At 42.2% G+C, this 13,445-nt stretch overlaps 1 long non-coding RNA gene across 2 annotated transcripts; it reads left to right on the top strand.

Moving 5' to 3' along the window:
* Nucleotides 1-695: 695 nt before the first annotated feature.
* On the top strand, nucleotides 696-11,538 carry LOC307180060. Of its 2 annotated transcripts, none has more exons than XR_013825658.1 (3): nucleotides 696-1,076; nucleotides 1,453-1,672; nucleotides 11,248-11,538. It is a non-coding gene; the product is annotated as an uncharacterized lncRNA (long non-coding RNA). The 2 variants fall into 2 exon arrangements; XR_013825659.1 differs by lacking the exon at nucleotides 11,248-11,538 and adding an exon at nucleotides 11,050-11,105.
* The last annotated feature ends 1,907 nt before the right edge of the window (nucleotides 11,539-13,445 follow it).

Genomic DNA, 13,445 nt, shown 5'->3' with positions numbered 1-13,445 from the left:
GGAGTTGATGGGTACAGCCCTTAGCCAAATTTCTGGTATCTATAATCCTAAACGTCTCAGAAAATGGTTTTCCTGCAGAAAAGGTGTTGTCAGATCTGTTCTTTCTGAAATAGGAGTGGCTATTGGAGCAGGCAGTTACATCTCACCCCCACCCACTTCCTCTCTGACTCTGTCAGTTTCACAGTCAGGCTCATCTCCCCTACAGCCCTCAGAATTTCTCCCAGAGAACAGGGTGTCATTAATTGCTTTGCTCAGCTTCCAAGGCTACTCTGAATCGAACTGTGCTGTGCATCAGTGGACAGTCTGCAGGCGTAATGGATATGGAGAATCAGTGCAAGCTTGCTACCATCATACCTGGGAAGTTCAGAAGTATTTTACCTTGGGGCTGTGCAGACCTTTGTCATTTGAGTTTTATCCATCCTACATATTAATCCATTATTCTTTGGGAAATCTTTAAACTGCCTTTCCTGAGCCAAATTGAAATTTTCATACAACAGGTGATGAATGAGGATTTCAAGCCATCACATATTGGGGCTACCTGTCATTCAGCATAACCCAGCAGGACCCTATGGAGCCTTCCCGGGACAGACCACCCCCCCGCCCCCGCCCCCGCCCCCCATCCTCTGCTGTAGCTCCTCTCTGAAGTACCTAGACAATAGTATCTGATGCATATCTCCTGAGCTGTTTTACAGATGCTAAAACCACCACCAAATTGAAGAAATTAACTACTCAATGATAAGGAGCACGTGGTCCCAGACCTACCGGAGCCTAAGGACTGATATTGTCAAACCCCTGTGACACCGCCCTGTTACTTCGCCATCAACTAAGAATCAGAGAACTGTGCATGAGCTAATCACATACCCTGGGACGCCCCTCCTTCACCTGCCCTTTGAAAATGCTTTGCTGAAACCCTGCGGAGAGTTCGGGTTTTTTCAGCACCAACTGTCCTGAACTCCTTTCTTGCTGCCCTGTGATAAACGTTGCCCTTCCCTTCACCACAGCCTGGCGTCAGGAGATTGGCTTTACTGCTTGCGGGCCAGTGGACCCAAGTTTTGTTCGGTACCATCCACAGTCAGGTTTGGAAGCATCTCCATCTTTGCACAGCAGTGCTTGTGCCATTATTTGAATGTTTTGTTAGATTTTTCTTTATTATTTTATAAAAATGTCAGTGAGAGAAGCCTGCATCTCAAACACAATATAGATCCTTAAGCATGCTGAAAGCTGATAATCTTTAACTTTATTTAGACGCTCATCAGACTTAGACATGTAGACTTCGTTAATTGTGAAGAAAATGAATAAAAATAATAAACATCTCCAAAATGGTGAAAATATACTATTGAAGAGTGTGTTAAAATGATCGATGTGTTTTGAGTTTTTCTGATATTTTTTAATATCTCTGGGAATTACATCCTCTTGTAAGGGGGGAAAATAATTTCCCTTTCACCCTTCTAGGTTCTTGGATGAGACCTGTAATAAAAGACAGATTAATGGGAGAAAAACAAACAGAAGTTTAATATCATGTATGCCTCTTGTATACATAAGAGAACCAGGAAGGCTGAGTCACTCCCGCAGATGGCCCATGCCACCACCTTCGATACCATCTGCAGCTAAAGACAAAAGACGTGGGGCAAGGGGAGAGCCAGGTTTTCAAGGCAAAGCACAGTAAACAAAGGTAAGGATGTTATGCACATTTAAGTCCAAGCTTTCTCCATTGATAAGAGTTTCTAAAGATCTAGTCGTCCTCCTCTTCCTGGTACTAAGAGGGAGACACCCTTACATATGGAGATTTCCCTTGTAACTGTAAATCGTTCTTACTAAAGGGTAACTTCCACTTGGTTTTCAGAGCTTTTCGCATGTCTGCTGGGAAAAAAAACAGCCTTCTTAAAATAATCCTTATCCCAAAGAGGCATATTTTCGGTGGCAAATTCTGCTCCCTTTCATTCCTGTGTAATCCTATCGTTTGACTTTCTCACACTGGAATTTGCATACATCGTTAGAAAGCTATTTTGTATCAAACTATGGGGCTCTTACACTGTGACATTTATAATATCATAATTAGGATTTATTTCCTATGTTTTCTATTTCTTTTTCCTATGTTTTCCTATTTATTTCCTATGTGTTATTTATTTCCTATGTTAAACATGATTAGGATTTATTTCCTATGTTTTCTGTATGTTTAAAGGTAGTTTAAAAATTCCAAGGATGGAGATTCCTATTAATTAATAAATAATCCTGTTGTTTTTTTCCTCATAAATGTGTTAAAAAGAAACACCAAGCCTCAAATGGAGTCACTTGTGCTAAGCCCCATGAAGACTTTATACCTGACCTAATTGCAGTTTCAGTCTTTCCCAATTGTGGAATTTTAAGCCAATCAATCTAGAATTTCCTAGTCAGCACTAGTGAGAAAAGAATCCTTGAATAAATCCAATTAGATCTTCGAATTTAGTCAGTTGAACTTTGTTTCTCAACATATGTGATGTGGCTTAAATAATTTTTCTGGGCTCTTGTTGGCACTAGAAAAATGACTGAGGACTGTAGGTGTCATTCCCAAGTTATAATTAACCTCATAACATTCAGGGAACTACCAAAAGAGATTTAGGATTACCCAGAGGCTAGTTCATCATTGAATAGCTTTTACAAACATCATAGCTTATATTTTCCCATTCCACTTGGGAAAAGGTATTTTCAGGTCTCAATTCCTGACTGGAGAGTGTTTATTTTAGAAAAAAAAATAGTGTTTTTTTTTTTTTGGCTCAGACCCTACATCCAGTTCTTTTACTAAGAACCTATGAAAGTTCCTGGCTTCCAAGACTACTTTGATGTGTCGAAATGTGATCAAAAGAATCCTGTGGATACATTTTGGGATTACATGTGGAATGAGACAGATGTGGTTCTTGCCATCAACCTGCTGTGTGATCTGAGGGGGTCTAATTAATCTATGGGAGTCCTGGTTTCCTCATATGTAAAGAGGAACCTAATAGGGTTATTTAGGCATTAATCTAACAGACTGATGATTGAACTAAACCAGTTGCACCTAGTCTATAATGCTTTTTCAGCAGCTTAGTAGTTAGAGTATTGACACATTTATTCATAAACTTCATCATCAATATCATTAATAACTTTATTCTCAGAAAGCACATTTGATGACTTTAATGACTGAATGTTCGAGAGTGCAGTGATAGGATGTCGATGACTAAATATAGATGGTGGTGGATATAAGTGGGTTCTGTGAAGTCTTTCTACGTGTCAGGCCCTGAAGGACACCTAATATTTATAAATGTTTTTCCATACTATATTTTCTTCAAAATAGGTGAATCATTTTTGACATCTTAGGCTACGAACATTCTATGATTGCTTTCCAAATGATTAAGTAAATAGAAGCTCAGTAATATGTACAATCCTAATTTCAGTTCCTACATTCATACTTACCTGGGAACGCTGGAATGACCCTGTGAAAACCTTTCTGGATCATTTGTTTGTTGGGAGATAATCCTCCACGGGTGTCTCGCATTTCTGCACGTCTTCTGAGCAAAGGCATCTGCAGATTTGCATTCTAGACTGTCTTTCAAAGGATACTTGTGTAATGAAAAGCCTTACAAGATAGAGATAGTGTCTTTCTCCAAAGCAGAGGGCAGATTTGCTTGCTTTCCAGGATAGTAATGAAGTTTGTCTCTCTCCAGGGCAGGTTTAGTAGCAGCCCTCTTATCAAAGAGCTGTGTTTCCAAGGCTCAGAGTTCCTCACTGCATGTTCAGGCATCAGTGTGGGAATTGGGGCTTGGGAACCAGTGCAATTGATGTTACTCTGACTACTGCTATTGCCGTCCTTCATCTTTGGCCTCTGAGCCAAGAGTCCAATTATTTCATATGTATAGAACATAGAGGATGGGACTGGTGCCTGAGAGATTTTATCTAGTTACTCCCAGCCTCTGCATCCCCTCCTCTCACCTCCCAGCAGGTGTGGCCAGGGGACAGAGGGAACCAAAAGCTAACGGTAGGAATTACTTCTTAGAGTTGTGTGAAGATTACAGATGATGGGTGTAAAGCATTCAGTGCAGTGTCTGGCACAGAGGAAGGGTTCAATAAAGCATAGCTATTTAATTTTTCGTCTTTCTATTAAAGAGCTTTGGTTACATTTCCCCAAGGTTCATCTGAGGATGCCTTTGGTTTTCTCTTAATTCGTGGATACTTGTGTCTCCGTTGATTTGAGTGGTCATTTGAAAATCAGCCCTAACCGACCCTTGGGGAAACAACCCTAGATCTTTATATATATGAGATGACATGGTGGGACTTCCCTGGTGGTCCAGGGGTTAAGACTCCGCACTTCCACTGCAGGGGGCACAGGTTCGATCCCCGGTCGGGGAACTAAGATCCTGCATGCTGCGCAGCATGGCCAAGAAAGAAAGAAAGAAAAAAAAAAGATGATTTGATACCTACCAGAGTAGTGCATAGTTTAAGGCAGAAACTCAATGAGTGTTAGATATGATGACAGCTGTTACTGTTACTTTTCCTTCCATCCAGACTCATGTATCTAACATCTTACTCTATTGCTTAGCCCAGCTCTTTTCCACCTGCTGGCTGTACATAAAATTTAAAGTTACAGAAGGAGAAAATACTAAAGGAGCTTAAATTAAAAATGTGGAAGATCCTGTGCATTTTGGGGGGGGGGCAGTTGGAGGAGGCTACTTTTTCTTGTGTTTATTTCTGTATCTGATTATGTCAGGTAAGGAAGCAAAATGGTGAAGATAAAAACTAAATGATCTTATATATCAGTGAATGCAGTAAGTAGACCTTGTTTGGACCTGATTAAACAATCCAAAGTTTTTTGAGATGGGGGAGGGGGTGGGAATTGAACATATACCAAGTATTAGAATTAGTAAAGAATTATTTTTAATTGTGTTAGGTATGATAATGGTATTTTTAACAGTCCTTATCTGCTAGAGATAGACTGAAATATTTATAGGTGAAATTATATGATGTCCAGGGAGTCTTTAACACACTTCAGGAAAAAAAAAAATGCAGAGAGGGATAAGAAAGGCAAAATCTTGATTGTTGTTGAAACTGGTTGATGAGTATATGAAAGTTCATTGTAACTATTCTACTTTTTATATGTTTGGAAATTCTCTTAATAAAAACTTTAAAACAAAACAAAAAAGAAACTACCTGATTTTAGTTTAAGTTTCAGCTTTACTATTTAACTAGTTATGAAACCTTGCAAGTTTCCTTAACTTCTATGTTTCCTCATCTGTAAAATGTAGAAAATAATAGTATTGACCTCAAGGAATTATGAAGATTAGATGAATTAATACTTCTAGAACAGTGCTTTTTTCATGGTGAGGACTCAAGAAATGTTGTCTTATGAATACACTATTGCCTATTGTTTAGGAAGGCAGGGAGAGGCTTTTTTGTTGTTGGTGTTGATGTTAAGAAAAATATATCTCAACAATTCATGGAATTCAGAGCAAAGGAGATATATTAGTGGGAAAACTCTTCCTTATTTCTTTTGAAATCAATCACTTTCTATGATATTGTATCAGTTGTATCAATTCAGACTGAATTTGGCTATAAGAAATACAAAGCGTAACTTTTATGACTTAAATAGGAAGTACTGCATCTCTGGAGGCAGGGAGCTACTGGTATTGATTTGGCAGCTCAGCTATGTCAAGGCCCGATATGTCTTAATTCCCTAGGCCTTTTCCTCATGGTTACAATATGGCTGCCACAGCTCCAGGCATTGGGCCATAGCCAAGGCAGGAAGAAAGAGGGAAGAGTGGTGGCAGCATTATTTGCCTATTTTATCAAAATCTTTCCTGGAAACCCTTTAAACAAATGACTATTTCTGTCTCATTGGCCAGCATTATGTTACATGGCCACCACTGATGGCAAGGGAAGCTGAAAAAAACCAATTAGTAGTGTTTCCAGTGTGTTAGTGTGAAAGCAACAAGTGATAAGGGAATGATTGTTGGGTCATCCAATTAATGGTATGGGTTTCAGGTAGTGTTTGGACTTCTTCTCTAAAAGTGAGCATTCGATCTAGCAAACTGCAGATTCTATTGAAAGAATAGTCTGACAGATTCTGTGATTATCCATGAACATCAAAATGTTATTTCTGGAAGGAGCATTTAGTCCAACTCTCATTTTAATAATGTCTGGCATGTTAGGCAGTAAATATTAGTTGACTGAATAAAAATAACCTGAGAAATGGCAACATAAAATGGCTCCTCCTACTGGGTAATTGTATTAGTTACCTATTGTTACTGTAAGTACCCCAGAATTTAGTGGCTTAAGAGAATGAATGCTTCCAGTTGACCTTTGAATAACACAAGTTTGAACTGCACAGGTCCACTTATATGCAGATTGTTTTCAGTATACTTGGCCCTTCATATCCGGGGGTTCCACATCGGCGGATTCAACCAACTGCAGATAATGTAACGACATTTGTGATGTGTGCTTGGTTGAATGTGCAGATTCAGAACCCATGCATATGGAGGGCCGACTACGGGACTTGAGCATCCAGGGATTTTGGTATCAGCAGTGGGTCCTGAAACCGACGCCCCGTGGATACCAAAGGACGATTGTATTATGTCATAGTTTCTGAGGGTCAGGAACTGAGGAACTACTTAATTGGTTCTGGCTCAGGATCTCTCATGAGGTCGCAGTCAAAATGTCAGCCAAGACTTGAGTCATCAGAAGGCTTGACTGGGGCTGGAAGATTTCCTTCCAAGCCCACTGAAGTGACTGTTGGTCATAAATCTCTGTTCCTCACCATGTGGGCTGTGGGGGAGGAAAGTTTCCCTTCTTCTATCCTAGGTTCTTTGGCTGGTGTAATAATTAAATTGACATAAGACACATTAATTGTATGTATGGGAGCCACATAGACATGTGAGGGTCAAAGACAGTCAGGCAATTGAAGCTTATATGCCATCCTGAGCTAAGGAGAAGGGGGTAGGGATCTGGGGCTGTAAAGAGGAGGAAGGCAATTCACAGGGAGGTAAGAAAAGCAAATGTTTGGTAAACAAATGTTTGTCATGCCTGCAGAGACAATGGGACATGCAGAAAGCTTTGAACAAACAGGCCCTGCTGACATCCCCTCCCAGTCCCCAAGCTCACCACACCTAAGCCATACTCTTTGTAGGTATCTTCTAGGACCAGGACTTCTATGTAAATTCTTTTTTTTTTTTTTTTTGCGGTACACGGGCCTGTCACCGCTGTGGCCTCTCCCGCTGCGGAGCACAGGCTCCGGACGCGCAGGCTCAGCGGCCATGGCTCACGGGCCCAGCCGCTCCGCGGCACGTGGGGTCTTCCCGGACCAGGGCACGAACCCGTGTCCCCTGCATCGGCAGGCGGACTCTCAACCACTGCACCACCAGGGAAGCCCTATGTAAATTCTTATATGGAGTTAAGGGGGAGGTAAAAAGCTCTTCCTGAGTCTGTTGGACCTTGACTGTCTTCAGTTCAAAATAATCCACATGCCAAAGTGGCACATTCTGGAGTGGCCTTCCCTGAACCCCATCAGGGCCCCTCCACAGGGCTGCTTGAGTGTTCTCATAACACAGCAACTGGCTTCCCTCAGAGTAAGTGAGCCAAGAGAGCCAGGTAGACAAGCCACAATGTCTCTTATGCTCTAGCCTCAGCAGTGGTAAACGTTACTTCTGCCGTGTTCTGTCAATTACATAGACCTACCCTGATGGAATGTGGGCGGGGACCATGTAAGTGCGGAAGGAAGAGATCATGAACACCATCTTGGAGGCTGACTACCACACTCACAGACCTATTTAGCCAAGAAATGAGAACTGAAAGTCCTGCTTTTCTGATGATCAACCTGTGGCCCACGTGACATTTCGCTTCCTCTTAGTAAAGAGAAATTTTTGTTAAAAACAGTCATCATTTAAATTAGCCTATTGCTTCCTCTGTGTTTTGTATATGCCCACACAGACACATTGACACAAACACACAAACACTCAAATGGGTGTTTTGCTATGGCTCGATTTCTGTCAGTATTCTTTAGAGAGGACAAAAACCAGAGTTCTTGCCTAATGTAGCTAAAACCCACAATTGGAAAATTAAGAGAGCTCTGTCATCAACAGGGTATAGATCTACCATAAGAATTATGCAGTTGGCTTCCTTTTCCATAAGTGGAAATGGAAAGCAACCAAGAAAGAAGAAAAGAAATCATCTGTAAGGTAGAACAGAAGGAAGCAAAAGGTAATTGAAACATTTTTAAATGAAAAGAGCAGCTTTTATTTTTTACCGTGGAGCAAACAGAGTTCCCAAACTATTCTTTCATGCATCTGTGTTTGTACAGAAGTACAGATTGCTAGAAAATTTCTCCCTCTAGTTAAATCCTATTGTGAAAGGAGACCACATTGAGTTTCAACTTATTACAGTGATTTTATCTTCCAAGTGTATCTTAAAGGAAGTATACATTTGTTTTCAGAATGACTAGTCCTTTAGAGCTTGCAGAAATACGCAGTTTTCAATTTTTATCCATTCTAGTTTTGGAGCTAAAAATAATAGTAAGCATTTGCTTTATTTTATTTATTATTTATTTATTTTTTGCGGTACGCGGGCCTCTCACTGTTGTGGCCTCTCCCGTTGCGGAGCACAGGCTCCGGACGCGCAGGCTCAGCGGCCGTGGCTCACGGGCACAGCTGCTCCGTGGCATGGGGGATCTTCCCGGACCGGGGCACGAACCCGCGTCCCCTGCATCGGCAGGCGGACTCTCAACCACTGCGCCACCAGGGAAGCCCATTTGCTTTATTTTAATAGTGTACTTTTGTTCCTATTCCTCTGAAGTCCATGAAAACCACTTTCTGGGTGTATGTCAATAATTTGACACCTCTTGGAATAATGAAGGGGGAAGGAACAAAGAAGATTCTTTTGGTCTGGCTTCTTCCTTATAGAAATGTATATTTCAGTTACCTTCAGTTAAAATTGAAGTGGGTTCCTTTGTGGCTCATACATTTATGTTTTTAAAATATGTGTTCAAATCTAATTGAATCCAGCTACTCACTGGTTTAATCTGAGTATATGAAATGGATCACACTCCAGGGCCATTTTTTGAATTCACTGAAAATACCAGTTTTTGAGACAGGAAGGAAACTTAACGTTTCTGAGGCAGCAAATAGGGGGTTAAAGACTGTACCAGGCGATGTTGATGTTTTCAGGTCGGATCCCAATTTATAGCTGGGAGAACTGAGGCTCAGAGAGGTTAACCTCATTCATTCAATACCTGTTCCTTGAGCTCTTGCTGTAAGTGATAATGTGCTCTACTGGGTGGTAGAAACACAGTGATAAATAAGACTAGGCCACACAGCCAGTGAGTGGAAAAGGTATGAGTAGGAGGTTTCAAAGTCCAGTGTCCCTTGATCCTACCTCTGTGTACTTACACACGAAGAGCCATGACACAGCACTGAATGTATCATTGGTCATAAAGAGGTTCATATTGGGGGCATACTAATACTGAGTGCTGACTTTCTGCCAGGCATTAGGCAAAATGTTTGCCATGTTTTAGTGTATATAACACTCAAAACCACCCTTTGAATTGGGTATTAACATTGCATTAACCCATGAAAAGTGGAGGCACAGAGGGGCTCAGATTGTTGCTAGTAGTTGCTCAGCTATTCAGGAGTGGAATATAATATGAGCCAAAGAGGGAGGGTTTATTTCTAGCAGGAATGGTGAGAGAAAGCTTTTATGGAGGAGGGAGATGTCTGCTATGCAAAAAATGGCAAAGAGCTGGGACATACTTCACTACTTCCTCTTTCTGTGGCGATCGTCAACTCCACTAATCAGTCACGGCACCTTTTCCCATTATGCTTGGACATGGTTTCAGAAACCTTCTCAGCATATACTCCAGGCAGCCACCAGCAACCAGTTGGAGTTTGTACTTGAGAGAAACCGTATTTTCCACTTACAGCAAGCATTTGTTACTGTTTTTGATCGCCCAGCGTCCATCTCATCTGTCTGGTATCATTTGGATTTCTTTTGGGGGAGTTAGGTTTTTGCATAGTGTAGTCTTGGTGGGAGAGCAATTCTAAATGCCAACAAATTTTTACAGAAGCCAAGAGGACCTGGCAGGATAAAAGTATATCACCTAAGGGACTTCCCTGGTGGTGCAGGGGTTAAGAATCCGCCTGCCAATGCAGGGGACACGGGTTCGATCCCTGGTCCAGGAAGATCCCACATGCCACGGAGCAACTAAGCCTGTGCTCCACAACTACTGAGCCTGCGCTCTGGAGCCCGCGAGCCACAACTACCGAAGCCCGTGAGCCTAGAGCCCGTGCTCTGCAGCAAGAGAAGCCACTGCAATGAGAAACCTGCGTACCACAACAAAGAGTAGCTCCCGCTCACCGCAATTAGAGAAAGCCCACGCACAGCAACGAGGACCCAACCCAGCCAAAATAAAAAGTACATCACCTAAGCTTGGCCAACTGGAAGTTCTCTTCTGGGACTTTAACTCAGGGGTAGGAAGGAATGGTGTGCTAAACAGACTTTGTCTGATCTAAGACTGTGGCTGGGGTTTCTGCTTCCTAATCCTCGGGGATTCTTTTGGTTCTTGTCCATTCCCAAGACCCATCATTTCTGTAAGCATCTATAGTCCTCCAGTAAGTTGCCTTATGTTCAAGTCAGCCAGACTTGGTTTCTGTTCCTTGCAAGTATGGAATCCTGATGGATAATACCATCCTGGATGGTTCATTGTCACTGCTGACCGTGGGTAACTCTGTGGTATCATCACCTGAAATTATCAAAAACAAAACAAAACTCTCTTCTCTGGAAGCACCCTGTCGGTTTGAGTTGAATTCACACTGTCAATTTGAGTCTTATACCCTTAAGATAATTGCTGGGACAATCTCAGCTTGGAGAGTTAACCTGTACTTTCCAGCTTTTTCCATTTTCATGCTTTTATTTTTATGCCTCTACTTACAGACCCAGGCTTTGAAACTCACTGTGCTAATTAATTCACTCAGGTAGGCTGAGCTATCCTTTTCCAAACCATCAACGTTATCAATATAAATGAATCTTTCCTAAATGTCCCATTATTGGTTTCAGGATGCAAGTACCCTACAGGAACAAGCTGTCCCTTTGATTGGGAAGTTCATCTGGGCATTCTCGTCAGGAGGCTTCCATACTGCTCTGCCTCAGTTATGGAGAACTGAGTTTCCTTTTTCCTACGAGTGCATATCGATGTCTATTCCTCTACTTCAGGTTTATTCCTTTTTATCTCCTTTTTCTTCTCCTGGCCCTCAGTATCCTAGGGACTCAATGCTCAAAGTGTGGTGCACGGGTCAGAAGCATTGGCATCACTTGGGAAAGGCAGAATCTCGGGCCTCACCCCAGACCTGCTCATTCAGAATCTACAGTTGAACAAAGTTCCCAGGTAACTTATAGGCACATTGAATTTGAGGAGCACTGCTCTAAAGGAGCACCTCAGTGGCTTGGCAGATACTGCGTTCCAGCCGACTTACATTCCAACCTGTGTATTCTAAGCTCTGCATCAACTATTCCAGCCTTATGATCTAACTCTGGAGACTGGAAAGCTAAGAACTCATATGTCCAGCCTCCTTTCCAGCTAATATTGGACCCATGCGTTAGTCTTGACCAAATGAGATATATGCAGAATCTGCTGTGCTGTTTCGCCTCCTCCTTCCCGCTTGGAACACCTCTGATGCTAAGAGGTGTCAGCCCTGTTGCTAAGAATGGGAGAGACTGAAGGAGCCTGTTTTCTCCTGCCATCTATGAGCTGCTGAACCAGCCCTGGCTACCTACTCCCAGACTTCTTGGAGCCTGAAATAAACACATCCCTATTTGGGTGAACTATAATCAACGGCTTCCCAGACATGGCTAACTAAAACACTGGCTTCCCCAGCTTGTCTGGTTAAGCACCAAACATGTTTAAATTTTGATTTCTTAACTCAGATACACAGGGCTGGCTTTCAACCTTGAGGCTCCAAGCCATTTCCAAGGAAACAGTGGAATTTAGTGGTGAGACGCAAACCTGTGTAGTTGTACAGGCTCCCGTGCTCGGGAGCGCTTTATGTTTGGTTTAATGCTCTGCTGTTGGGACCTTGAAATTCTTAATTTTTGAACAAGGGGCCCATTTTCATTTTCACTGGGCCCTACAAATGATATAGCTGATCTGGGTAACAAACTGATACCAATCAGGTTCCAATTTATCTTATGAACTGAGCTGGGAGAGAATTAATTTAGTAGCAGAACTTAGATTTCTTAGTCTTTGGCTCAACATTACCCAAGTTATAGTTGGATTGTAGAAACCTTTTTTTTTTAAACTACTTAACAATGTTTCAAAAGTTACCTCACTCTCAAACCTTAGATAAAAGCATAGAAAGGGTATGAATTTACCAGAAATTTGAGATTCAAGGAAAAACTTTATTCTGAGATTGTTGCTGCTGAGGCTAAATGTGCTTAATATAAAATATAAATATATTACATACGTAAATACAGAAGTATTTTGGTAAATATATATAAATATAAATATAAAATATTCATAACAGCTCCAAGGACTTGGAGTCAAAGTTCCTCACCCACGACAAAGGAAGCGGAACTCTTTGAAGCCCCGATGACAGTGCTGAGGAACATGACGCAGGTGCTGGGAGAGGAGGGTGTTAGAGAGGACCAACGCCATCCCAGCCAGAGAGCATCTTGACACCTGACGACAGCAGGAAGGCCTGATGCCAGAAAAAACATCAGCGTAACATGAATTCCCGTAGGTATTTGTGGCTCTGCTGCCGAATTGATTTTACAGTACTGACAACAGAAATTGAACAAGGGGCTCATTTATAGACTAATTGGGCTTTATAGACCAATTTCCAATGTCCGCACCTCTGAAATCCTCCATCCTGCACCCAGTTTCTAGATGGATACTATAGCAATTTGTTGGACTAATCAGGACCTTGGGTCTTGATGGACATGTTCACATCCACTGAAATACAGTATGCACGATGTTGTGTTGGTTTTTCAGAGCCTAGGCAATGGCAGGCTTTGCCAAAGTAACTCTTTCAAAAAATTTTTGAGTTAAGGGGTTACCCTAAAGAGGGAGGAGAGAACAATGAGATTAAAAGTAAAATGAGGGGGGCTTCCCTGGTGGCGCAGTGGTTGAGAGTCCGCCTGCCGATGCAGGGGACGTGGGTTCGTGCCCCGGTCCGGGAAGATCCCACATGCCGCGGAGCGGCTGGGCCCGTGAGCCATGGCCACTGAGCCTGCGCGTCCGGAGCCTGTGCTCCGCAACGGGAGAGGCCACAACAGTGAGAGGCCCGCGTACCGCAAAAAAAAAAAAAAAAAGTAAAATGAGGGGATTACATGCTTTAATATTTGAAAGGAAGGATATGATTTTTGTCAATTAGTCAAGCACTCTTGCTCTGAGCCAGGTTCTGTATGCTGAGTGGTGGAGGGAAGCACATCACCCGAAGTCTCCCGGGTACCTTGGC

Source organism: Stenella coeruleoalba (assembly GCF_951394435.1).
Source record: "Stenella coeruleoalba genome assembly, chromosome: X".
Classification (NCBI taxonomy): Eukaryota; Metazoa; Chordata; class Mammalia; order Artiodactyla; family Delphinidae; genus Stenella; species Stenella coeruleoalba.
Note: the sequence above shows the minus strand (reverse complement) of the source record. Positions and strands in the feature narration are given on the sequence as shown.